This window comes from Lates calcarifer, linkage group LG8 (assembly GCF_001640805.2).
Source record: "Lates calcarifer isolate ASB-BC8 linkage group LG8, TLL_Latcal_v3, whole genome shotgun sequence".
Taxonomy (NCBI): domain Eukaryota; kingdom Metazoa; phylum Chordata; class Actinopteri; family Centropomidae; genus Lates; species Lates calcarifer.
This window is the reverse complement of record NC_066840.1, coordinates 23247789-23275736: the sequence shown is the minus strand read 5'-3', so window position 1 is coordinate 23275736 and position 27948 is coordinate 23247789. Positions and strand designations below refer to the sequence as shown.

The following is a 27948-nucleotide window of genomic DNA, read 5'->3' as shown; positions in this document are numbered from 1 at the left end:
TAACAGTGCATAGACAGCAGTGGATATGCTTTAGGCAGAATGTATATACAGATATACACACTGAGTCAGGGATTTAAGGAGCTGAGGGAAAAGTCACACTGCTATTGATCAATTTTAGATTTGAATTCCTCTCCATGACTCACTGCTTGCATCTCTATTTCCTATATAAAGTCTTCCATTAAAGCACCACTCTGTAATTTCAGGGAAGAAAAACATTCATAGAAAAATCATTGGAAAAGTGAGTGATAAAATAACTTTTCGATCCAATGGTATTTTTAATGAAAATAAACCCTTTGAGATAATGTGAAGCCACATTAGACATTTCTGCCTTTGTAGCTTCATATTTTGAGCAAAATTGCTGTGAAACACAGCTGCTACCTCTGACAGTGACGTGGTTTTAACCTTTATTTATTCAGGGTAGGTTTACTGAGCAAAAATGCCTCTCTCAGTCTGATCTGTTGCCCAGTGGAGCAGATGGGGGTTGAGTTTTGTTGCTCAAGCATACTTCAACTGTGGTAATGGAGGTCAGAGAACTGAACCAGGGACCTACAGTATCTGTTACAAACTGTTTTTCTAACCCTGAGGCCACTGCTGCCATTTGAAAGGATTTCCATTAAAAAAGACTGAGAAAAACAGACCTTTGGTCAGTCTTGTATGGATTTTAGCATTTATCCGGATTTCAGGTTAATTTTAGCCATAACTACCGAATAAACAGAGTTAGAGCTTTAATTCCAAAGACTAAATCAGAATGTCTGGAACTGAAATCAACATCTTGTAGGTTTGTGTCCTGGTAAAGCTTGGTCTCTTAGACCTATATGATTAATTATCTTGCAATAATATCATGTTATAAGCATTTATTTTGTTGTATACACAATCATCATGGCAGTTAACATGTGTAAACATTGCTACAAAATCTTGATCACTCCAACAAGTTAACTGAGAAAATATAACCTGTTATCTTAAGAAACCTTTTCACAATACGACAACAGATTCCAACATATATACATATAATTAGCTAAAGAGGTCCTAATGATAAACACAGTCATGATGGAAACATGCATTAACTGTTATCCCCAATATTGACAATGTGATTGTGAAAATGTAATATGCAGTAAGCTGTACGAGGTGATTCCCTGTGTTCTAGTTGTGTGGTCACATAGGAGATAAAACATAATTATCCTAAAGGATTAATTAGGATTAGCTGAAGAACTCTGGAGAATATAGCTATATGAAGATGTATAACTCCTGTGTGACCTTACAAACCCCGCAGGTATATGGACTGTTATTTGTTTACTTGCTCAAAGAGAGAAAAAGAGACCCATTTGTATTTGTTGTGTAGTGTGGGGATTTCTTGAATCAGACATTTCATAATGGACATCCCCTCCCTCAAAGTTCTTAAACAAACCTACATTTGTAAACCAGCGGCTTTTATGTGCCCTCTTTGCTTGTCCTTCCTCTCTTTTTCCTTTCATCTTCCTTTTTTCTCTGCTCCTTCCATCTTACTCTGTCCACTTTCTGCTAATGAGGGTTATATGGACTTTGTCTATATAAACTACAGGCATGGCCTCCATGGGTCTTTAAAAGAGCCGTGGGACAGATTCATATATATCGTCTTTGTGCATTTAGAGAGTTGATTGTACAGGCGTAATCACTTTTCTTCTCATATTAAGCTTTGATGGAAACATGGCCATATGAAGCTAAAATTGGATTTTTATGCAGCAGCAGTCCCATCAGTGCGACGGTGATGATTCTAAAGGCCCTTAGCCTTCTACACAGAGAAAGACCGTTTGTGTTCTAATAATAGTCAATTTTCCACAATTTTTGCAAAGTGCCAATTGTGTGCACTGTTCATTTCAATGGAGCCACTAACAGGTGACTTACCTAACAGGAGTTGACCACTGAATCACCAATTTAGATAAAGTGACGTGTAATTTCTATACAATACACGCTTCCTGCTGGATTTCCTATAAAAGCTTTGCGCATGGGTGGGCAGTCTCTGTGAGAAATTCAAATGAGTTTCTTCACACATAAGTGGCTTTCAGCTGACTTGGCATGTAAGAATAATGTTTTATGGTGGATATCAAGGCATTTTAATACGATTCAGAGAAATGAGTCAAGAAGGGAGGCTTTGTAATCCTGATAAATTGATGTGCAGTGATGATATCTGCCCTCTGTAGACACCTCCACTGCACAGCACAGTGGCTTTTATCATTTAAGGTGCAGAGCCACACTTGACGCAAAAAATTAAACCCTAATCTGGCCTGAAATGTTAGCTATGAGTGCATGACTTTTTGCTTAATGTTAACAAGAAAGTGAATTGCCTAAGTGCTACTCTTCATTATACCTGGCAACATTTCAAACTGATTAATTCTTACCATTTTTAATCAGCTAACAGCAGCATCCAAATATCTTAAAGTTCACATATTTCACTTGATAATAAGCCAGTCAACAGTAAGATGGTTTAAAGTCCCTGATATTGCAAAGAGATTTAGTTGGGAATTTATGAGTAGGAGACATGGTTCATTGTTGTCTAACAAAAAAGGGTATGACACCTGTGAATTACCTGTCAGGAGCTTTGGACGTTGAGCATACGAACACAAAATATGCAGCTGGAGAGTCTTTAAATGCTTCAACAAGCCTTAGTTTAAATGTAGATCTTGTTTTTAATTAAACTTTAAGTTTGTTAATGTCTTTAATTAAAGTTAAACACAACTCTGTGTGCCAGGTGGTAAATCTTTCAGCCATTAGTTATTATTGGAAGGTTTATTCCATCAGTTTTTCTCTCTCCTTGAGGAGTGCTGCTGATCACAGGCAAAGTGTTTTAATTGGTTCAGGAAGAAGACTATAGAGAGTACTGCTGGATCTTTAGGGGAACCAATCACTATTTCTTTTCCAAAACAGTCACTTTCAAATCATTCAGCTAATTCAGATGGAGGCCCAAATAAATGTTCGGTTTGCTCTCAGGGTTCTTGTTTATTATTCAAACTTTAATCATCTCTGTGTTGTGTAAATATGAAGCTCCTGAGGTGAGTGACTGGACCCAGCTGAGCTGACATCTCTGGCTGTGGGACTGATTCAACATGTCACCTGTGATCACAGCTATCCTCAGTGGAAAGCAGCAGACATAGTTCACGGTTTTGGACGGCCAGTGCTTTGCCTGAGCATGACCAAACATGAATTAATACACCAAAGAGAGAGAGAGGGAAGATTAGAAACACCTACACTCGCTGCACCTATTTGATTACAAGTGATCAAAGTCAGATGAATAGCAGAGCTCAGCTATATCAATCCTTCCTCACATTTGGTTATTATTTTATAATTATATATCTAACTTGGCTGGTAAAACTCCAGTTCATCCTCTCTGTCATTTTACCTGGCAACACGTCTCCTTGTACCTCCTCAGTTTGGTGGAATGAATACACAGCAGATTTTTCCACATTTCAGTTTTCCATGCTGTATCAGATGTTAGACTAAAAATAACTAAAAAGTTATGCATTTATGCTTGATGTTTGTTTTGCTTATTCATTTCAGCCCACTCAGAGTTAACTGCACGTCTGTGTATGTCAGTCCTACAGTTATGTTTTTGTAACATTTTCCACCAAACACCATCAAAAAGAAAAAGTTACCTAGACTCCCTTTCTTGACTAACACAAATCCTCAACCTGTCTCTAGTGAAGGGGCCAATTTAAAAAAATGTCAGACTGGAGATGATTGATGTATTGATATTTTACTTGTCATCATGGTCCAGCAACTCACCCTGAAGGTCTTCATGTCACACTATGCTTGGCGTTTGTGTTATAATCATTGTGAAGTGACAGCAACCAACCAAGGGGCATTTTCTGAAACTGAAGTTACAGACTGCAGCAGCCATGTTCAAAAGATCTGGTTTTGTAACCTCTGAAGCCTCCTGTGGCTTCAACAGTCAGGACTACTGTCAGCAATTAAAAGCCTGATTTAGTTCTGGTTCTGTTTGTGCCACACATGCCCTTTTTCAGCAGCTAGGGTATTCACTCAGTCACTCACAGGATAATAATACCGCTGTAACAGTGCAACTTCTACTGCTGACAGTTACAGTACCCCATTGTTTCTACTGACACCACTAGAGGAACAATGGTAGTAGGTTTTCCAACAGGTAAAACTAATTATCAAAGGACTAGAGGATCCACCTCTATCTAGAGGTGCCACCTCTGCATGTTAAACTTCAACAGCCAGTCAATGAAAGATTGGGAACGACACTGACCAATGCATAAACATTCAAGGGCAATTCTGTAGTATACTCAGCACAGGTGTTACTCTATGATTGTTTCTATTGCTTTGGAGAAAAAAATGAACAAAGATGGATGAATGTATCTTGAAAAATGTAAAAACAGGGACGCAAAAGTCGAGTCAACATCCAAATCAGGACTGTAACAAACTTGAGATCTGACAAACTCATGTCAGATTTGGCAGACATAAGTCAAAAAACAACAAGAGCATCTTTTTTGATGTGGAGTGATGTGTATGTAATGAAGCAAGAGAGAAAAACATGATTATCAGTATGCATTAAACTTACATTATCACTGTAATTTAAATGTGCATTTCTCAAATTGATCCAAAGCCTGCCCACATTTCTTAAGTTTGTTGGGTTCTCTTGGCAGCAGATCTCTACAACCACACAGACGCCCTTTGTGCAGTGCTGAACTATATTTCTCCCTTATGTAATAATGACAATAGATTGACATTCTGCAATCTGTGGGGGTTTTCTGCCCTACAACAGCCTGCCGGGGGCAGGCAGTCCAACGGCTGTAGAGGGAATCCCCATGTGGCCATCTTGGCTGTCAATCACAGCTTTTTATTTTCAACATGAAAAGTCCCTCAAGTATTTTCTATGCAGAAACATTAGCAAGGGCGTAAGAGGAATGGGCAGAATAAACACTTCCATGCATGCCTGAATGCACATTTGTACAAGACACATGAAAAGCCAAAAAACAATTGTTTGAATGAAAGCTTGCTTAAAGTGTTTAGTTCATGAGGCAGCTGGATACTGTCACCTAATGAACCTATTTTTTCCTATCTACTTGTTCATGGCCACCACTCTTTACTGTGAACTTGGTGCTGAAGGTAATGTTGTACAGGACATAACATTTATATTTTTAAGGATGGCCACTATATCAAACTATGAGCTTAGAGCTGAGGGGAGATCCAGAGTCATCCATTGTCTACTTAAATTTCTACTGAGGGTTAATGAAAAACAATGGCACAGCACAAGAAAGTGCACTCAAAATGTACACAACAGCCAAGTTCCGTTTTAGTTTCCGACATTCAAACAAAGTTCAGTTCAATTTCGTTAATTAATCAAAAGAACCAAACAAACAAACAAATAATAATAAAAAAAAAACAAATACAAATAATTGTTTGGTTCACTTACAGAGAGCCAGGTAGTCCAATCCAATCCAGTCCAGTCCAGTCACCCTGAAAATCCAAGCCGGGTCTTCTGGAATGTGCGCAAGTGACCCGTTTCCGTGAACTAGCAACCAGAGTGGATATGGAGCGGTACGTTAGGAGTCCGGCAGTAACGAACGGAGGACGCTATCCGTGGCGGAAGAGTTTTTTCGGGGATTTAACGATCTTTCTAACGGTTATCGCAAATAAGCGGTTTTGCTCCGTGTGCTCCGTGTAGCTCCGTACCCCTCCTCCTCCTCCGCCCCCCTGTGAGACCGACGGTTAAAGGAAGGATTCGAATTTAGGCGCGAACCGGAAACAAATCGGTGAGTCGATTGTTAAAAGGGCGTTTCTGGGGGTGACTAGCAATGTAGGTTGTCACAAGCTTACTATACTAATAATTCTAGATAGGTGCTATGCAGTGCAGGGTATCTACGTGTGGTAATGTTTTGTGCTGCAATGCATAAATTATGTTTAGATTTGATGTTGCATGAATTAGCGACTGGCAGCAGTTAGTCTTGGCTACCAGTTTGAAATTCAAAAGTTGCTATTACATGTATGTGACAGCAACTTTTGAATTACACGTATTATGATACAAATTCTACCGCAAAACTTTTGAAACTAATTGTACTTATTCATTGAGGTCAGTGCAAATTCCTTAATAATATAGAGCTTGTTTTTTTCTGGGTTTTAATGATAACACCCTTCACCTCATGTGAACCAGTGAATGATTTCATGTCAGTGTGTAATTAACTGGGGAAGTTAGCGAATCCATATTTAGTAAATAATACAAATGGCTTCACTAGACTGCCATCAGCATGACAAATAAACACACATGCACAGTTAATACACATTAAAACCACATGGCAATCCTGCTCAGTCATCCGTGCAGACAAATGAGCCTCTCTGAACCTAAACACACAAACACATCAGTTCTTTTGCTTCTCTGTGCTAATTACATCTCCAAATGGATTTTTTCTTCTGATCTTGGTGGGGAGTTCAGGGAATCAAAACACTCCACCTGCATCGCCGGGGAGCTGAGAGACACTGTGCTGCATGAGAGATGCTGATACTTATTACTGATTCACGCTTTGACCTAGAAGGCGTTTAATAGCATACGCTGAGGCTGCATGACACTTATCTATATGCCATGGTGAGAGGGATGACTGGATAGCACACATTAGTGTTATGGAGCACCCTCTCGATCATGTGTGTATTAGTGTGGCTGTAAATGCATATGGTGTTCAGTATAGGAACATTTCTGCTCTGTTGACTCAGTGCTCTCTCAGCTGTTATTATTTTAAGTTTAACCCTCTGGCTCTCAGATGATTTCTGATGCAGTGTAACGTGTTACAGGTGTTGAGAGACAGCGGGTTGACACCTGTGAGTGTCGTTGACTTGTGACCTTGAACGTTCTTGGTTTTGTGTATGGTGGTTTTTGTTGTTTTCATTGTTGATGTGAGGCAGGAGCCTTTTTCAAACTGAAATATTGTGGACAGTGAATGGTGTTGTATCCCACAGGTTTGTTGGCAGAACACTGACAGCCTATACAAGTACGTGATCAATGCCAAGAATCTATAACCACCAGCTGGCATCCGTCCAACCTCATCCAGCCAGCTGGGTGGGTGGGACTAAGTGGGGAAGTAATAGCGACTTGAATTATGTTCCTCTGAGACTGACAGAACCTATACCCAAACCTAAAAAAACACATTAAGGGAACATTTTTTGTTACAATGTGGGCATTAATTCTACAATTTTGTTATCATCCCCTGTTATAAATACCAGTTACGAAATTTGGGACATATTCTCTAAACCATATTTTGTGAGTTAAAAATGAAAACGAGCACACCCACAATGTCAGTTTTAGTCCCTTGTTAAGTTTTTTTGCATAGATAAACTGAGGGCGATGGTCTGTAACATCTAATGGATGCTTGTAATGGATAAATTTCCCAAAATATATTCAGTATCTGCCTTTTGTTTTATTTCTTTCAAACAAGTTTGGTAACAGTGGAGTTTTGTTGACCAGATTTAGAGTTTACTGACTCTTCATATGCCATATGGCTGAACCTATGCAAATAGGCCAAAAGTTGTTGTTTTTTTTTTTTAAATAATAATAATTTTCTTTTAATGTTTCCCACAAGTATCATGGGATATGGCTTTAGATATGATATTTAATGAGAGGAAAAATCTAGCATGAATAGTCTACCATTAGTGGTGTGATTTGCAGGGCAGTGTTACAATAGTACCTAATGTATAGGACAAGCTAATGGACCTCCAGGCAGCGCTGCCAAGGTCTCTGCCATGCAGGTACGATATGAGTCACTGCCTCTGACAAATAATGAATGAGGCCACATGTAATGCTGCATCCTCCTTTGGCGCGCTGTTACTGTAGATCACTGGCAGTAAACAGACTAATGACAGTCACTAGTCTGTCCTGTCAGCCACTATGTACATGTGCACATGATTTATTTTCACATGGACTCACAAGCAGCTTGTTATTAGACACACACCCTGCTATTTGTCCTGTGTTCACCACAACTTCCCCGTAAAAAACTTAAGAATCTTAGTATACATGCTGGCAATTTTTAAGGAAGTTTTTTGTGATAGTTTGAATTAATATGTTGTTGACACTTCAGGCAAAGTGTTGACTTTGCACAAGTGCACAGACGGAAGCAGACAGAAGAATTGGCCAGGACAGCAGGTCAGTCAACCCAACGGCATCCAGAACTTTCTGCAAGGGTCAGCAGCTGCACACTTGGCACACACAAACACACACAAACACACACACATTGGCAGTGGCAGGGCTGTCTGATCTGAGGGCAGGAGGAATCAGTGATGTGTTGTGACCTGCTGAGCCGCCTGGAGGATGCTGATGCAAAGAGATGCCGCCTGCTGCTGTGACGCACGAAGGGGCGTGAAGTTATCAATGACCGCTGCAGGAGCAGTAGAAACTGCAGAGTTTGTTTTCTCCAACACGAGTTGGGTCGTGAAGTGAGTTTTCAAGCACATGGCCAAGAAATTACTGAGTCACTGTTGTTACTCAACCACCTTAACAACCCCTGCAGATGTACTGGGGGAAGTTTGTGCAGAAAAAAATTAACTTATCGCTCTGTTCATGATGAAACATACACTCATAAACATATGCCTGTCCATTAAGAATGACATATAAACAAAAACATAATGACGTACGCTCCACAAGACTAGTTCCCACCAATAAACACATTCAGTACAAACAAACAGGCTGATATGGAAACACATATCAACATTTAAATATACACATGTTGACAAGTGGAAAAAACACATTTCTACATATGCATTAACATACATGAAGCTGAAAACAAACTTTGGTTCTAATACACACACACACAGAGCAGTACATTAGTTGCACACATGCACACCACAGATGGGCTCCCTCTCTACCTCTGCAGTGACTGAGCTGTGAGGAAATGAGTCATCTGTTTGGCCTCAATATTTGCACCTACATTATGCAACATCGCTGTGCCGACCTCCGCCGTACGTTTATGGCCATTTAACATCAAACGACACTGTTTAGTTTGGGTCAGGAGAGTTGAACAGATAAAATGCAGAAGCAGTTTTATAAGAACTTTAGGGACAAGTTGGACTTTCTAGTTACATTTTTAACACTTTTAAGAGGCAGAGCTTCTCTGGAGACAGAAATAATCTTACGTATAAACTTAAGTGCCAGTGGGACGAACCTGGAAACAACAGTTTTTAGTTAGAGTACAAGCTAGCTTATTTGCAAACTGTAACCCAGTTGCCAAATGAGAGGTAGAATATCTTTGCCAAATATAAATTATTATTTGAAAGTTTTATTTCAGTTTTCTTTCAATACACCTAAAACTGTTTCTGTTTTAGCTTTTTAATATTATGATACTATAGAGTTATGTTATTGACATTGCTTTATTGCAACTCTGTTTCTAAGAAATAATGTTTTTCTGTTTCTGTTAGTAAGTCAAATGGCTTTAATTACTACCACACAGTCAGAGACCTGTGGCAGAGTCACGATGCTTTGTTGTTGCAATTTGGAACAAAAGCCTGGTTAAATGGTTGGCCAAGGAAAAATCATTTCCTGAAATGTTGCTCACTGGTCTTTAATAGTGGACCTGTAAATTTACAAATGGTATTTTCTAAATAATTTTGTTTTCCTTTCACCACAGTGTATATTAGATCAAAGTTTTGCAGTTTTAGCTGATTATGTAAAGGAACCACTGTTGCCTAAAATAACTCTTGTGACGTCCTCCCTCCTTAAATAACCACTAATTTTCCACTTGGCTCTCTGATGGAACACACTGAGCTGCTCTGCCCAGTGAGAACAATGGTAATTCTTTGGCGAGGGCAAAAAGCAACAGCTGACCTTCACTGCACCTTCTTGACGAGCGTCCAAAATGGCCGCCCTCTTCAATATGTCATGTTGGCATAAAATGACTGGCCATTCCTTGGCTTGAATTATGCCATCATCAACAAACACTTGAAGGATTAGAAGTGATTCCCTTAAAGTTGCACTGTGTTCCTACCACACATATACAGACATACAGTAGTCACATGCACAGACACATAATTTACATGAAAAACAAAGAAAGCAGGCTGAGCTGCTGCAGGTCCATTAAACTGTGTTGCTCTATTTGGCCTGCTAGATCATTAATCAGAGTGCCTCCACTGTCTGCTGCAAACTCTCTCTCCAGGTGTGTGTCTTGACCTTGCACACATGTATCATCCATAGGTGTTCTTGGTTGCTGACGTGAATTAGAAAGGCAGGGAGGATCTGGACGCATCAGAGCAGTGACTTTGTCTGAAATGCAGCACAAGGTCGAGCTGAAAGCTCTGTGGATCAAAGACGCAGCAGAACACCCACTTAGGTCTCACTCAAGGTTATACCAAGGCTGGTGCTTTTATCCCCACTGCCATTAAAACCTGGGAGAATTTAACCTGAAACTAGGACAGGAAGAGGGATGGTCATATAAGTCTTCAGTCAAACAAACGTTGCATGCTTTTACTGTATGAGAGCGACCGTTTGCACTCTGGTACCTTAATTTTGTTTAAAGCAAAACCCATTGACAACATCTTGACTTCCCATTTTCAATGCACCACTGTTATAGTCCAAACATGCATATTCGTGGATCAGTTCCTATGATTGGAGCCAGCTTGAAATTGCACAGAAACAGCACAGCACATCTTTGAATACATCACTCATGTTAATTAAGGTGAGCAGGTTACTGAGAAAATATTTGTAAACTGCTGCTTCTGTGACTGCACCTTTAGGGTGTGGAGACTTTTAGATAACACAATGAAACATAATCTTTTAACTTTGGATACATATTAAGCCATATGTGTTAAAGACAAAATACATGAATATTTAGCTCAATGTTTTTTTGATGTCTTTACTCCTGTTTTTCACAGTCTTTTCCTCTACATTCCACAGATAAAGCTGCTGCTGTTTTCCCATCTTAATTGGTGTTAACAGCATTCACCTGGTTTTCCAGGTGTAAATCAATCCCTGATTAGTTGGCAGGAATAAAAGCCAGCAGGACTGAGCTCAGGAGCTTCCACAGTGTATGTCCATGTCGACGACCAGTGGTCGATTACACTAAATTAACACAGTGAATCATACATAAAATAATACACTGATTCACTGCTTTATTCCTGAATTTGTTGCTCTTCTGAGTTGTAATCCTACATCACCAATAGTTAGTTTCTATATCTTTTTCCGTGTGGTTCACTATAAGCACTCCCTTTCTCCAATCTGTACAGGCCAAGCATCATGTCCTGCTGGTTGTCATATGCCGAGTGTCCTGAACAATCTCTAGTTCCAAACGTTGCCAAGGTTTCCGTGGTTTGAATCCCACTGGGTCAAGCCATGCAGAAAATGTATGCACTCACGATATTGTATGGTTCTGAGGATTAATAGCTTGTGGTATTCTGCGTGGTAGCATTGAGGTGCTAGGGGAGAGGGACATGTGGACGAGGGTAGGGTGGTTAAGGTGGGGGGTGGAGAGCACAAAACACTGCCCTGACTCTGCTGATAAGATTGAGGCTACGTCACCTACCATCTGTCTCAGGGAAATTCCTTCTTTACTGCTCCGGACAGAGCAACAGGAGCAGGACATAAAATGACATTACAGGGTGCAGAAATTACAGCAGGAGGTGTGCTAGCTAGCTGGTAAACACTCACTATATACAGAGGAGGCCACATTTAAACTGTGGCTAAAAGTGGCAAATCTTCTTTCCAGTTTCCTCTGGTGCACTCCTGATGTGCTTTTAATCAGAGTATAACGTGGTGCAGGTGGTTGCACTTTGGAGCTTTGGATCTGGCTTGCAAGCTTGATCTTAAAACCCCAAGTTGGAACTTGTCAATATGCATGCATTTATTGGCTTAACACTAAGGCACTTGCAATAACTGAAATAGCAAAATGAATATTGCCTAATGCACTCATGGTAGACGTGCAGAGGAGGATGACAGTAAAGCCAGAGAAGGTACAAAACTCCCACACACTGTCAGCTCTGACTGAGAGAGCAGAGCTTTTGATTCAGTAGACCTTAGACTTGAGATGCCAGTGTGACCGCACCTTGGCCACAGAATGTGTGGTGAAGAACTGTGAGGAAATTTGTCAGGTCAGACTGATGTCCAATGGCCACCCAAATCTTGTGAGTCATAATTTGGGACAAAGCACAAAGGTTTATGTTGTCAGTGGTCATTTTTTAGTGGTAATACGTGATGAGGTGTCTAATAACAAAAATGACACTCAGAAGAATTGATAGGCTGACTTGAAATCATCATCCCCCTCCTTTTTTTTTTTTGTTTTAAAGCAGCATGAGTGAGAATTACAGTTGCTATGGCTACCTACATTTTAATGTACCTTGTGCATTTATTTAGAACAGTGGTTAAGCTGTTCACCTGATCTTGTTGAGGTGTGTTCTCATGATTTCAACAGGCCAGGCCAGGTTGCTGTTCTCAGAGCTGTTGGAACAGTTTTCACAGGTTTGAATACTTTGAAAGGCCGTTAAAGTGCAGTTTAGGGTGGAATCCTCTCAGGACATTATATTTTTTGTTTTGGAGATTACTGTAGCTGGAGGCTTTCGTGCATATCCCCTCAGCGCTGAGTCATAGCACAATTCATCTGTCTTTCAGCAAACTCCTGAGCTCAGGTGATGACTCCGGGGAATCAGCTCACCAATCCTGATACTGATTTCTAAGCTTTCAAAGGCTGAATGTGCTGTCCACAGCAGGCTCCAGTCTGGGCTTTTATACATCTCTAGTGTGTGGTGAAGCACACATGCACTTTGTGGACACCCACACACACCCAAACACAAACAAAGTTTGCTTGCAGCATATATCTTTGCAAAGTTAGTTGTTAGAGAGTGGGATTCTTAGCAAGACAATACATGAAAAACTGATAAAATGAATTTTATTTCAGTCTTGTATTAGCATCACAATCCCCCTTCCCTTCACTTACGCTACATCTATATGCTAAACCTAAGTCCTAGTTACAAATTATTGTAGAATATTTCATTAATTCAAAAGAATTAAGACCTATCCGAGTTGCTTCTGTCAAATGGAAAGATGGTACATTTTGTAAACTCTTTATCATATAGCTCTTTCAGGAAACCTTAAGGAGAGGAAAAGATGTCGGTGACACTGTGCGCTGTGAAAGCGTTCCAATTTATCGCTGAGGTGCAGCAAATCAATACTAAAAGGCTGAACTGTGTGACAGCAGAACAGGTTTTTGCACAACAAGCACTTTAGAAAGGAACTTTGTAACAGATCATAGTAATTTGCCTTTTCTCTGTAGATCTTTGAAACATGCACAGCTTTTCTTGTGACGTCAAACATGAATAGTGGCGCGCAGCACTAAAGCTGAAGGTCTCGAAGCTGCAGCAGTTGCTTTGCTTACTGTGAACCTTTGTGAAGGTACACAGGCTCAGGAGATGTGGGTGTTGAGAAAAGGCAGCCGGGCTGCCCTGAGGGGGAGGTGAACTTCTGCTGACTGCTAAAAAGCTTTATGAAGCTTCCTGGAGTGTTCCTTCTAAAGAGCTGCAGAGGGCATTTGAGAGACCAGGTTGAACCATTATCACTGACAAAAGGGGTCACAGGTTAGATACCCTCTTTGACTCTGCCTCCATATCTTTTCCCCAGGCTTCGAGGGGGTTTTCTCCTGTGGTATTCTTATCCACATGATAAGACTTCAACACTGCATTATAGCAAATTGCAAAGGAAAGGGGTCGTACTTATATTTGGATATGTGAGCTAGCTTGTATGCTTCCACAGTCTGTGTGTTGGGGTCTTTGCTAATCGTTAAACCGTGTGTGCATGCTGTGTGAACAGTTAGAAACAAAAGGGGAAGCTCAATCACTGAAGGCCAGTTTATAGAACTGAGCAAATACATTCCTCAGTAAGATGCCAAGCTACTGAAAAGAGAGCAACTCTGTAAAAAACAAAACAGACATGGAAACGAAGCCAACTGACACAATGGTGCTCTAATTAGTTTGCAGATGTGAATTGGATGGCAAGTGCCTCAATTTTTGGGGACAGTTAAATGTGTCACTGGCAGCGAAGGAGAGAGGCATGAAATTAGTCTGCTTAACTCATATCCCACATGGCTGGTTTAATGAATCACAGAGGACCATCTGAAAAAACATTAAGGTGCAGATTTAACATAACCCCCACATTTCCAAACACCTCAACAAGAAAATCAAACAGACTTTGGAATTAGGAATTGTGTTGGCATGTGTGGAGGATATTCTCAGATGTAAGGAGTTGTTGTTGATTGTGATAAAGAGAAGGGCGGTTGAAAGGAAACTGTTATGTGATGAATCTCAGGCTTAGCACAACATTCAGTGTTTTCTAAGACTTTTTTTTTAATTTGAAATTCTAACTATTGTTTGAACATGAACAAAACCTTGTGTACAAATGCAGCAGGTCATGCCTTGTACTGCAGGGGCTTTTGCAAAATGGGAAACTAGCAAGTCATGCAGAATGTGTTATTGTGATAGGAAGCTTAAAAGTAATGCATGAAAGCATTTTTCAGAGCTCACTAATTAGCACATCAAATTGTTTAATCTGTATAAAGCTGAATGGTAAAAAGAAACAGTTGGCTTCACAGAATAAGTAACGTTGAATTTCTGCTGGTTGAGTTCTTTGGGTATCCTATTGATCTACATATTTATCCCACAATTCAGTGCACATAGGAAATGGAGCGCCTGCTTACAGTTGCAAAAAATAAAAATAAAGCAGATGGTGGTGTAACACCAGTCAATGGTATTGCAACGTTTGATGTTTCGGCACACATAACACCTGTTCCTGTCAGTCAGAAAACAGGAAATTTCTTGTAACTTAATTGCAAAAAAGTATGAAAACTAGTATTGTAAATACTGTACACTATTAGTATGATCATGGCATGTAATTTGTAGTGCATGTTAGCCCTTGGGATCAGCTTGTCATGCTGAACAGTAGGACGTATCTTGATGCAGATGGTGCAGGGCAGGACCGCCTTTCAATGATTCAAGTTGGCAGTCTGGTAATATATTCTCTTATGGTGAGAGGGTCAGGACTGAGGGAGAGGAAGATGACCTTCTGTCAGACATTTAATACAACTTCCAGTGCCCTGACGTCTGCCAGGCTGATGGAGAACACACCAACAGGAATAGATTTCATATGATTTTAAAAGAAGTGGAGACAAATGTTTGCTGTAAAGGTCAGTCCTTCCATAGGCTTTCAGGCTATCACTGACTCACCTCGCATACAATGACACTTACAGTTCATGTGACAAAAAAATAATGATAGAATCAATAGCAGTCTGGCAATAGAGTAATTCTCTTTGGCATGACCCTCGTGATTATGAGAGTGAATTGGCAGCTTTGTTATCAGGATAGTGCAGAGTTCAGACATCAATGCCAGTTTTTGTCTTCCAAGACAACAGAGAGGAGATATCCTCTCAATCCATATCTACAGTGCTTACAACAAAGGGACATGTCCCACAGGCTGAAAAGAGCAGCACAGAAGCCCAGTTGACTGAGCAGATGGAAAACTACAGATGAAGGAGATATAAGTTAAGATAAAGCAACAGCCTGACACTGGAGATTGTATGTGTTTGTATGCTCCAACACATTTGGGAAAAAATTAATATCCTGCACATTATACACCCCCAACAATGAACATTCTGATTTTACATTTTTGGTTTCAGCTAATTGTCCAAATGATGTGTCTCCGTGCAATCTTGCAAAAAGAAGCCGATCATCGCAGCTTATTGAGACACTGATGGCTAGGAAAATGCATCCTGTTCAATGATTGATTTCCAACACCTCGACCTCCACCATTCCTGCAGACTGGAAACATTATTTATATTTCATGTTTAAGAATAAGACTCCAAATTCAAGCTACACTGACTGAGCACACAGCATCATCAAGACCCACAAGGTTTCATTAGAGCTATTCATTAACCAGCTAATGAAGACATAACCACCACCCCAGATTGGGCTTAAAATAGTCTGCTATGGAAAGATAAATGGCATCAACTAAATGTCTCTAACGTTCCCATTCTTCTTCTTCTTCTTCTTCTTCTTTCTACCCCACTGATTTATTACTGCCTAGACACTAACTTTGATTCTTGCAAAAACCCACACTTTTCTGTTCCGAGACTTTCAGATAAGGTGTTAAATATTAGTAAGGACAGTGCTGCTCTGCAAAACTCAGGATTAAGAGAAGTTAAATTGCAGATATAAAGGATTGAATTATGAAAGACCTTTTAACCTTGAGGTTGACATTAGGTTACATTTTCCTTGGCCTTTGTGCTTGCTCAAGCCACGACCATAGTTATGGAAGAGAGGAAAAAGCAAGCGAGAGCAAAGGATATGTGATGAGGAGATTGCAAATGAGAGAGGCTAATTTATTATGCAGCAGTGATGGTATGCTAATGATAAAGCTGCTAATTACTGATGATTCTGCGGGGGTGAAAAGAGAGATGATATTGAGTCATGTGACGTGAGAAGTGTTGATTAATTAGTTTCTCCTTCTTCTTTTGCACCCAAGGGGAAATGCTTGAGCAGCAGCAGCAGCTGGAGTGTGGCATCACATCAAAGAGACTGAACTTTGAGTCAACACGTTTAGAGCATCTTCGCTTTGTTCAAAACAGTTGCGGTCACACCGAGTGTCAGTGTACAGTTGATTTAAGCTACTGTGCACCGTTATATTTTTAAACACAATCCCAATTTGCAGCGCAAACAGTGAGAGCTCCATTCCTCTGAAACACTTGGCATTTGGTTTCAGCTCAGTAAAAGTAATGTTTGTCTAAAACTGCATCCTAAAATCTCGTTTTGTTTTTTTTTTTGAAATATCAGTAGTTATATTTCAACCTGTTTGAAATATAGATATTTTTTTAATACAAGCAAAAATGCCCAACATTCAATCATTCTGTCTGTCTGTCCTTCAAATTAAAGCTGAAATTCAGCACTTTAACCTCAGTTGTCACATTTCAAATCCAATTTGCTGGAGTACAGAGCAGTTTCACAAACACACTGTATATCATCAGTACAGAACACCAAGAGACGTTTATTTAAAAGGCTTTAATACCAAATCCTGCTAGAAGAGCTTCTTTCCAATCAGCCCAAGCACAGAAACTGTAGTGGATATAAATAGTGATTTTTCAGCCTCTTGACTATGTGATATAAGCAGTCACAGTCTCATTTTGACAGTCCAGGCTAGAGTTCCTCGCCAAGCTTTTATCATCAGCCAGCTGAGCGATCTGAGCTGTTCTGACATCAGTTCCCTCCCCATCTGATACCTTCCAGGTCCAGTTAACCTCCTAAACCTGGCACACGCAAGCTTCTCCTCCCCGGGTTAACATAGTCTGCCACTGACCGGCATTCCCTGTTCAACCCCGAGGAATAAAGGTTAATTTTCCGAGTGAGCTGCTCCTGTCACATGCATTAATGTTGTGATTCATACAGTGCAGCAGCTGTGTGTTGGTATGTACACAGCACCAGGCGGTGAATGCATCTTGCTCACCATGAGTCACTCACGACCTCTGACTCTCAGACATTGAGCCTGTCAGGACTGATGCTGCCGACTGGCTCAGACCCAGGGAGAAGAGAGAAGTCGACTGCAGCTAACCAGGCAGCGACAAATGTGATTATGGGATATATTTGGTAAAGTTATCCAGATAACCTTTGAGCTCAATGGGTCATATTGAATGAGTTTTATAGGATTTACAGATGAACCCATTAACTTTTTTGCCTTTAAAGATCAGAAAAACCATCTTACTTCACTCTGTCTTGTGGTATTAAATACTGTATGTATTATGTTTTTAGCTCACTGGTTGAAATAAAGAATTTGTTTGGCCAGTCAGGGCCCGTGGAACAAGCTGTAAACAAAAGATTGGCATATTAACACTTTTAATATGCACTTTTCTTTAGTGTTTTAAGTCCAATATTCACTCTCCTTTTAGCTGTTTTTGCTTTCAAACAACTGTTCAGACACATATCTGGCTCTTGTTATGGCTACATTCTCTACTATGTTCACCAGCTAGCTGCTAACTGTGCTTGTCTTCATTTTGATGTCGGCGGGTTGGGCACAGTAAGTTCATCAGAGCTTTTTCACTGAAACCAGCTGCCTGCTGTTGCTGGAAACAAGGTTGATGAGGCCATTAAATTTAGCTGAAAGTGGCTAAAAAGCTCCACAGAGCTTTGCAGAGTTAGCTGATAACTGTCCTTGGGTTCATCATTATTATACACAAATTCCACTTTCATACATCTTTAATACACGTTTGCAATACACATACAGTATCAATTAGTAAAGCTTTAGGGGTTAAAAAGTATCATCAGAGTATTTGATCTTAATCTCCAAGAACTAGCACTAACAAGGTAACAGAGGTGCTTTAAGTTGTCTCAGATCTTGTATGAAAAGTTGCACTCAAACACACTAGACTGCAGCAGCTGGCCATTAAAGTGTTTACACAGCCTGTACACAGAGGCAGTGAACCAAAGGAGACAGAGGAAAAAGTTATTATTTTAGATTTATCACAGGCAAAGTTGTAGCTCAGGTTTGTGATGGGGAGAATGGAGTTAGGAACAAATATATTCAACTAAAGTACAATCAGGAAGTGAATCAGGGGCAAATGATGCTAACGAGGCTGTCCAGACAGACTGCATGGAGACAAAGACTTTGTCTCAGTGAATATTGTCTTCCTGCTTCCTTCTGCCAAATAATTTGCTCTTGCAATCTAGTTGCACAATCACAGGCTTTTTATTGTGAGCAAGACAAAGAAGTTTGAATAACAGACAGAGATATAAAAGTTGCTGTTTCAGAACGGGTCATATCCATTGTTTGTCTATAAACAAACAAATCCTTGAGCAGCATTCTGCTCCTGTGATAATCCTCTGTGCTAGTTAAAGGATCAACTGTCAGTGCAAATGAAAGCACTTACTGTGAGGGCATTATTGTTCTCAGTATTACTCTCTCTCTCGAGGGACTTTAGTTCTTTGTACTTCCACTAGTTTTCTCTTCTGTCATTTTTTTTTTTCTTTTAAAGCCCCTAAACTTAGTTTGTGCCTCCTTCTGTAGCCTTGCATTTTGCAACCAAAATCCAAAACAGGTGTAGACCTGCAGATACAATCATGCTGTATGGCCTCCATATGCAGTCTCCCACTGGGAAGATACAGGTTTACTGAAATACACCGACATAATCTGCAGCTTGATGTGGAAAATCTCCCCTCTTAAGTGATAATTTTATTAAGGTTCATAATGAAGTCATAATAAACTTGCATTAATGATTCTCCCTTAGAGGGATAGAGTTCCAGTATAGACCATCCATCTTTGTTCTCTGTCTAATAATATCTCCCGGCGTCCTCACTGACCTTACCTTGACAGCCTCCCCTGATACAGCAGCAATCCATTTATAGTGGAGGAGCTTTTAAATGTGTTTTGATAGTGTTGTTTTCAAGGGTCAGAGAAATGAAATCGACTCGCTGACTTCACTGAATTTGACTGGATTTGTCCGGCATAATGAAGCAAAGGCAGCATTAAAATACCTGTGTTTTGGTTTTCTGCCCTCCGTCCATTCTGAGGTCACACGTCAGAAAAACAGCAGCAGGTCTGCAGCTGGAGGCGATTTGGTGTCTCACTGATGGACGCTTTCAGCAGGACAGACGCTCGCAGACACGACTGCCTTCACACATATAATGTAACTGAAGTGTGGTCTCTTAAAAAGCTTCATCCGCCCACTGCCTAAATAGCTGGACCAAATATATTTTTCAGACCAAATCATGACCAAGCTGGGGAGACAGGAGCATCAGCACCATCAGCCTGTTTTTAAGGAAACAGCTTATGTAATGAATAAGGGCCATATTGGAGGTACTCAACTCAACAACAACAGCTGTGAACAGGTGATTTTGTTTCTAAACTTGTGACTTGGCTGTCTACAACTTTGTGAAACAAACTAGATTAACATCTGTGCTGCTTTAAGAGAAAAGAAATCGTTAGTTTCCCTGGTGAGGCTATTTTTAATGTAGATCAAATCCATAAAAAGTCCATATAAATAAATACAGTAAAAGATTAACAATGATAACCACTATTACATCAATTAAACTGTCCAGTGTTTACTCAAACCAGCCTGTATCTAACCTAGACAACAGATGAACTTAAGCTGTAACTTGCAGATAAAGGAATGTTCAGATATCATTGGTAGGTGCTGCTGCTGTAGGGGAGCTAATATAAGAAACACTCCCATGTCAGATTGTGGGGACAAATGACCTATGTTGTTTAGGTAGGAGGACTTGTTGGGGTCTCATTATTTTATGATGTAATGGAAGCTAAGTACTAAAAATGTCTGAAACTGATTTTAGACACAAACAAGGTCTGCCCATCACAGACATTTATGCTATCACTGTGACCTGCATTTGGGACAAATCCACCTTACCATTTACCACAATATTAATAATATTGGCACACTAATTTTGCTAACTCACCAACAGGCCTCCATGATAGATCCAGCAGTGGATGTGTAACCACAAAGCTCTGTAATACAAACCCTGAGATTCTCTATAAAACGTCTTGTAACCAGATTTGTCAGATGTTGTCAAACACAGTTAAGAACGTGTAAAGTGTTTCCCGTCTCTCTCAGCTCCACTCTAGAGGAGAGAACATTGATATTCTGTACCGCTCCCCGTCCTCTGCCAGCCAAGGTCACTGGCATGGATGAGTCAGCATCACAAACCCCGTCGTCACACTCTACTTCCTTTTTCTCCCCTGCATCCATTAGCTCTCTCTCTCTACTATTTTCCAATTTCTTGTCCCCCTCTCTTTCTCTCATTCTCCCCATTTCAGTCTCACCTTCTTTTACTCTCCCTCTCTCTTCCATCACATGGGGATTATATTCCTTGAAATGTAGAAATAAAAGACGGCAGGGGCAGATCAGGGAGTGCCTCGCCACCATGGAAAACTCGCAGAGAATCCAAAGCTGACCTCAATTCTCAGCTTGCTTCTTACACTTTCTTTTGCTCTCTTTGCCTGAGAAGAACTTCAAAGAGCTGTGGGAGAGGCAGGGGTCTGGTCGCATGGTGAACATCAGAGGACATCTAGAAATACTCAAACATCAACCCAGCCTGCTGAAAGTGTGCCAGAGCGTGTGGTATGACTAAAAATCAGTCAGGAGAAAGGCATGATGGGATTTTTCTGCTGCAATCACCCTTTTCACACCTAACTGGCTGGATGTGGCACAGCAGCAGTTGTAAAACCGGGGGTCAAGAGGACTTAGAAACAAGGATACTTGAATCAAATAAATACCTTCAGTATACCATATACCGTCAGTTTCTGAAATGATATTTGCAGCCTTGCCTTCCTCCAAGGCTTAATCACACAGCACAGCCCGAAAAGTGAAATCAAAAACTGTGTGGTGTGGAAAGTTCACCTTTCTGCTTGTTTGCAGTTGGATTCCTCTCAACTACGCCTACTTGCCACTCACACGGGGTGACAAGTAGGAGTTGTCTTTTTTGGAGGAAGGTGTGAGCCAAAAAGGTTGAGTATTTGTTTTGGTCTGAAATTCAGAAACATAGAAGTGAACAATTCATGTAAAATTCATGATATAACTGTCTCACCACTTTTTGTTTTCGATAAATTAGTCTGTTTGTCTGCCAAACTATTTCTTTGCCTTCAGACACAGCCAGGGTTGCTGTTTACAGTCCTTATGCTAAGATAAGCTAACAGGCTGTGGGCAGTGTTGAACTACACCTTTAATTTTGAGTGGCTTCTCTATTTGCATTGGGACTACAGTGTTCATGAGCTGCACGATTCAGAAACCAAGCCGACTTTGTCTGTGTTTAGACAGACATTAATGCTGCTCTCTGATGCATTTCAATGACTGTTGGCACAGCTGGGGTGCAGACAGAGTGCTCTGGGAAACAAGGGCAGGTCATCTGACAAAAAGTTGAACCTGGCTCAACTTTTATTCCAGTGCGACGTCATCTGGTAAAGCACTGTGCTGGCCACTGGTCACACCTACAAAACCCCCTGTGCTTTTTCCTTCTGATTGCCTGGCATACTGACATCATTACGTCTATTTAATTTCATCACTTTTCCAGTGTCAACATGTGAATATGTGGTGAGTATAGACCTGTAGCACAGAGCTGGAGTTGGTGGAACCTCCAGCTGTTTCTGGGAATGATGGGTAAAATCTCACCTTGTAAAATAATCTGATTTATATCTGAGTGTTTTTGCACAGCAGTAAAACAAAATCACAAATGCTGAACACAGAGATTCTTTATGGTCCAGGGAAAAAGACCCACAGGTCACAGAGCACAATGAGAAGCTGAGGATGGTAATTAATTAAACTAACAAGTAGTAACACAAAGCCACTGTATCAGTAGAGCATGGTGCAAATTCATTAGACTGAGAATGAATGTGGTCATCCTTTATGAAAGAATAGGAAATGTTTTATTGCATAGTATCACATCATTTCAATGGAGGGTTTTATAGAGCTGAAGAAAGAGAGAGCGGCTGCAATTATTCAGCAGGCTCTGATTCACAGTATGAATCAGCTCAGCTGTATTTTAGCACCAACTGTCATTGTGCTTCCAGACGGGATGATGGCGAATAAGTCAGAAGTGGAACTCCACAAAGACTTTGTTGTGTATTAAGGGCAGTTTGGCTTTGAAGTGTGTTCTTAACTTTCTTTTGTGTTCACAAAGTCCCACTGGATGTATAAAATACGAGGAACACCTGGTCTTTTTATGAAACGCAGGAGATGTAACAAGTGAACTGAGGGGAAATGATATGATCCCACTACTTCTGCTAACTAGAGAATATGATTCCAGTTACTGTGGTTCATGAGGACACAGATGGTTCAGGATTGTTGACTCTAGCTTTCATGTGAATATTCCTTTGTTATTGGTACTTTATTTATGTGCTTGTGGCAAGAAACAGTGCTGTATTTTAATCAGTTTGAGATGCTTGTGCTTGAGTATTTCACATGAGAGGAGAATCTTGTACTTTTTACTCCCACATTTAGTTTACCTACCAGCTGTATTTACTAGTTATCGATCAGTTTGTCTTCACTGATGGTGCAAACACTGATGGCATGGTAAAACAAGGACGTGTGAAACCTTTCAGAATCTAACATGCTCTCAACCAGACATGGACTGATTGAATTAGAATGGCAGCATGCTTGTATATGTACATTTAGAAACTGTAACCTAATCCCAGCCATGCAGAGCTCCACAGTCCTGCTCTGTATGTAGACACTGTCTTTGCTCCTGCATGACCACTCATGCTGTGAGGGGGGGGATTGGCATAAATAGCATTTTCATATTTCACACGCTCAAAAAGCTCCAAAGCCACACAAATCCAAGCCACGGGTGACGGACGTGGAGGTCGGCGCGATCTCATGTTTGAGTAATGGTGTTAGTTATCGTTGAAATCAGATTTCCTCCACGTGATCGATGAGTATACTCTGAGAGTGGCAGGGGAGGATGAGGCGAGGGTGATTATGCGTAGCAGGAAGCCATTGCTCCGTTAAGCTAATTCACAGACTGTGGCTCTCCAAAGCCATCAGGAGGCACAGAGGATTGAATCATAGTTCCTGATATTAGCATAGAGGCAGAAGGCGAAATTGGAGCTAAATGCATAACTTGGGGAGGCGGGTGAGAGAGAAGCAGAGCCTTGGGTCTTAGGGATCAATGTGCGTGCATAATGCTGAGAATACATACCCGAGGAGGATCTCAACCAGCTTAGCCCCATGGGGTTTTCATGGTAATGCTTATTTCAGAAGGTGACAGCAGCATCACGGTGCTCTCAAAGGAGCTGAAAAGACAACTTTCCTCAAAGGTCGTACTGCAATTTGGGATTTGATTTAGATTTCCCATTTTCCCAATAAATTTTCAGATTGAATTTTTACGTTTTACACATTTTTTTCAGTTATTGTTGAATAAATCCATATGGCAGAATTGACTTTTTTGCTGTGTCCCAATTCCTTGTTTATAAAGTAAACAACTTGGCTGATTAAAAAAAAAGAAGTTGTTGACCCACTTGAAGAACTCCCAAGTAGGAAACACTGAGATACTTTAGCCTGTAAAGCTCTGTAGCTTATGATTGTCTTTCCTCTTTGGACAGTGTGGCAAGACCGAAATGCTGGAGGCTCAGATCCTTAACCTCTCACTGCTTGGTTTATGACCTCCAGTGGTGTTTTTACGTGTATTTTAAATGAACAATTTATACATTGCTTCAGTTTTAGCCTTTTAGATGTAGCACTCATTCAAGCAGATAGGGATGTCATCATCATCATCAAAACTCGGCTCATTGGTTTTTAGATGACAGATCCGGAAATGGTATAAAACGAAAGCCATGTCAGAAGCCACTATTGTCCTTAATGTGGAAGAGTCTTTTAGCCGCATCAGTGATGGGGAATTTTACTGCGGAGCTGGAGAAAGAGCTGCATTACCATCTGTATTCATGTGGGAAATATTATTTCTGAAAATGCAAATGTAGGATTGATGGATTCTCCTAAACATAGCTCCTGGTTGCCAGATGAAACAAAACCCTTTTCTATTCATGCCATGCATGCGGAATAACTCAGTCTTTTAACTGTTTGACTTTTCCACAAAAGCTGCAGAATTTTACTGCACTATCTCTGTGGCTGAAGAAGTGAAGTAGAGGAGAATGAGTTCAGTTTGATATTTATTTTAATGATCATTTGCAAACAGAACGGTAACAGGGGGAAGTGAATCTGTTAATTAGTTAGCCTGTTAATTGGCTCTGGTATGTCAGAGTTCAGACGTGTTAGAAGTCACATCTCAGGTATGTAGAAAGCGTATAAATAGAACTTGAAAATGAAGTGAAGATTTTCAGGTAATGTGTGTTACAGTAAATCACCAAGCAACAGTAACAGGTTCAGGCATATTTTAGCACCTGTTTTTGATTATAACTTTAACTTATCATCTCATTTTAGAGAGAAAACATTTTATCCACTGAAAAGACAAATGCAACATTTGAATATACAAACAATGAATAGCATTCATTATATCTGCTGTCTAATTGGTTGATTAGTCCAGTGATTTATTTTCTATTTGTCACTTTGAGCCTCTAAAGCAATTATCAGGAGCAATTATTCAGCTCCACAAAGACTTTAACGAATCTTTGTCACATCTAACTTGGACATAATTGCTTTCAGGTCTCCTACCTGGCAGAACAAAGCAAACAGCAGCGGAACATAACAAGCTCGTTATAATTAATCCTTGAATAATTTGTGGGAGAATGAACTAACATGACCTCAGCGACTGGATTGATTGACACACGTGGTCATAAGAAAACGTCATTAAAATAACCTTAGTTTATAAAGTTTCTATACTCTACCATGATATAGCTTCTGACTTAAAACTGCAATGAGAGAAAGAGGACAAAATCTAAACAGTGTATTGAAATGTGATTCTAGATCTTTGTCTCTTGGCTACCTTCTTTCTGTTCTTCCATCAGCAGCATCTCCACAAAACTAATTGCCTTGTTAGCATTAGCATCTCACTTATAATAAAGATGACTTTAGAGAGTGGATATCAAGGTTAGGAGAAACCAACAGTTACGTTGACAAATTAAACATACTGTTGTACCAGAGAAAATGTATGGGAGCTGTAGTGTTAACAATGTTAAAATTACAAAGGGTTTTAATCCTAATAGCAAATACTGTAGCAGATACTCATTTATTTTAAATTAGGAATAAAAAAAAACACAAGACCATATTTCACTTTTACAGAGAGGTCAATGAGAGAAACCTCTAATGAGTATTAAGTATTATGTATCATAGTGTCATTTGGATTTAGGTCTGATGAATAAATAGCAGCTCTCTAGGTGTGTCTAGGGTTTTAAATCTGCTGTGGATGTCGACAGCTGCTGTTTTGCTTTTATGGAGCAGATATAATAGATGCTATTTTTGGATATGCTTCATTACCAGTTATTGATTGGAAATGTGCAGTGAATGCTCAAACAGACAGAGTATTAAAGGAACAGCATGGAGTAAAATCAATGTTAAGAAATGGATAATTAACAAACACAATAATATGCAGAAATATAAAGGTGTTTTTTTAATGTAAGTTGGTGCAAATAAATGATTAAACAGAGGACCAAGATTGGACACCTAGATGTCATTGAAGCTGTTTCTTCAGGCGTGATGTCAGGTGAATTTCTTCCAAGGTTATTCACCATCAAGGATCACTAGCTTGATGCAGCCCATTGAACTGTATAGACACATGACGTGAGCTCTAAGAGAAAATGACAGGAGAAGGGAAGTCATTTTTCTCTACTTTTTCAAACTAAAATGTGCTGTTCAAATTATGAAACAGCTGTTACTGTATGCATAATTGATTCCATCAGAATGTGATAGCTGAGGTTTTTTATTAAAATAATAACCAATAAAACAACAAACTACCTTTTATTACTGAAGATTAAACCCATGGATTGTCCTTGAATGTACAAAGATGTTGCACAACTCTTTATTATGTTAAGAAATTCTGCATAAATACCTGTGTCTCATGCATTTAATGAACCATCTGTCTGGCTATTTTTAGATGTTCCTTTAATGCACGTGCACACTGGGATCAGAAAACCAGACATAGTTGTTAAAAAAAAAGGCACACCTTCAAATACTGTCTGATACCTTATTGATCCCTATAGGAAAGAAAAACTATCTTCTATCCCTTGTTGACATAGTAGTCAGGATCAACCATAACAGATCTGTGTTTTATAGAGCAGGGCACTTGAAACAAACAAGGTCCTGTAATTTGCTCAAGAACACTTAAACCGCAGGATCAGAGGCAGAACCTGTGAATCGATGGTGTGACCTTGGCACAGTCATGCATGTGTTTGATTCATTTTATGTGCTAAATGCAACATCTGCATACACCAGCACAGGTCCTCTGCTTGTATGTTGGAAGCACCAGTGTTATTGAACCATGCCTATAGGCATACACATATCCTATTAACCAAATCAAAATTAAATTGGGCTGCTCCATCTGGAGTTTAAATATATCATACAATAGACTTTTCTCTGTGTTTCTAGTGTTTCACCTCCCCTTTGACTCTGGCAGGGTCCTCGGTGTTGCTGGTGAAAGGCTAGCCTGCCGCAGCATCACCTCCGTGACTCATTACTGCAGTGACTCCAGATTAATTGCTTATGAAGTTCTGCAATTGTTCTCCCTGATCTCTGGCACGCGACCAAACGTGCCACCCCGAGCTGTCGTGGGCTGTTAGAGCAGGCTCCACCACAGAAAGAGCTTATCTGACGAGCCAGAAGAAGCCATCAGGCCTGAAGTCCATACAAAGCCAGTTATCATATAATGAGCCAATAAACCTCAGTGATGAAAGTGACAACTGAAGTGATATTATCCTGGTGAGATTTTATTTTAACGGAGGGGAAATGATTGCATTTTGGGCTATTTTTGTCTCATTTTTTTTAATGAAATCTTTGATGGATATGATTTATGACTAAATATTATTATGGAAAAGCTTACTGGGATCTCTATCTTTATATACATTGGTGGTGTTATGTAAAGTTGTCAGATCATGAATCTGATATCTCCTCATTTTCATGATTCATAGTGCTAAGTGGAGGTGCTTTCGTCTGCACGTTTTACTAAGATAAACTAAGAAATCCTCCAGTAGATGCATGTGTTGGTGACCTGTATTCTGTGTGTGTGTGTGTGTGTGTGTGGATGGATGGTTTGCATCGTCCTCGGTGCCAACCTCAGAGGTGATAAATGTGGCCTGTCGCTGCTCGCTCATCACCAAGGCCAGACTCTGTGAGGCTGTCTTCCAATGATAATGGTTGCGAACGGGTGATAAAGCACAGGAATGATGTACCTCAAGCCTCTGTTTCCCATGTACCCCAGAGATTTACTGAGGCATGCTGTGGATGGCGGGGGGGCATACCTCACACCTCCTAAGTGTTGTCCCTCCATTTCGCCTCTAGCACATGAAAAATCATTCTGTGTTTCTGTCCAGTTTTCCAAATCCTTCAACCACTGACATGTTTTATACTT

General features: G+C 40.2%; 1 protein-coding gene and 1 long non-coding RNA gene across 5 annotated transcripts in view; one reads left to right on the top strand and one right to left on the bottom strand.

Moving 5' to 3' along the window:
- The window catches only part of LOC108885313 (uncharacterized), a 56710-nt gene extending 51215 nt beyond the window's left edge, over window positions 1-5495 (bottom strand). Inside the window, exon 1 of the long non-coding RNA XR_001961238.2 lies at window positions 5408-5495. This is a non-coding gene — a long non-coding RNA (uncharacterized LOC108885313). The remainder of the gene's footprint in view (window positions 1-5407) is intronic.
- LOC108885311 (complexin-2) overlaps window positions 1-27948 on the top strand; it is a 48470-nt gene that overhangs the window by 6689 nt on the left and 13833 nt on the right. The window contains exon 1 of one of the 4 annotated variants that reach the window (XM_018679613.2): window positions 5648-5747. The exons of the other annotated variants lie outside the window; for them this stretch is intronic. The gene's annotated coding sequence lies outside the window, so the exon portion shown is untranslated. Of the gene's footprint in view, window positions 1-5647; window positions 5748-27948 lie in introns of those variants that run through there. 4 annotated transcript variants of the gene reach the window in all.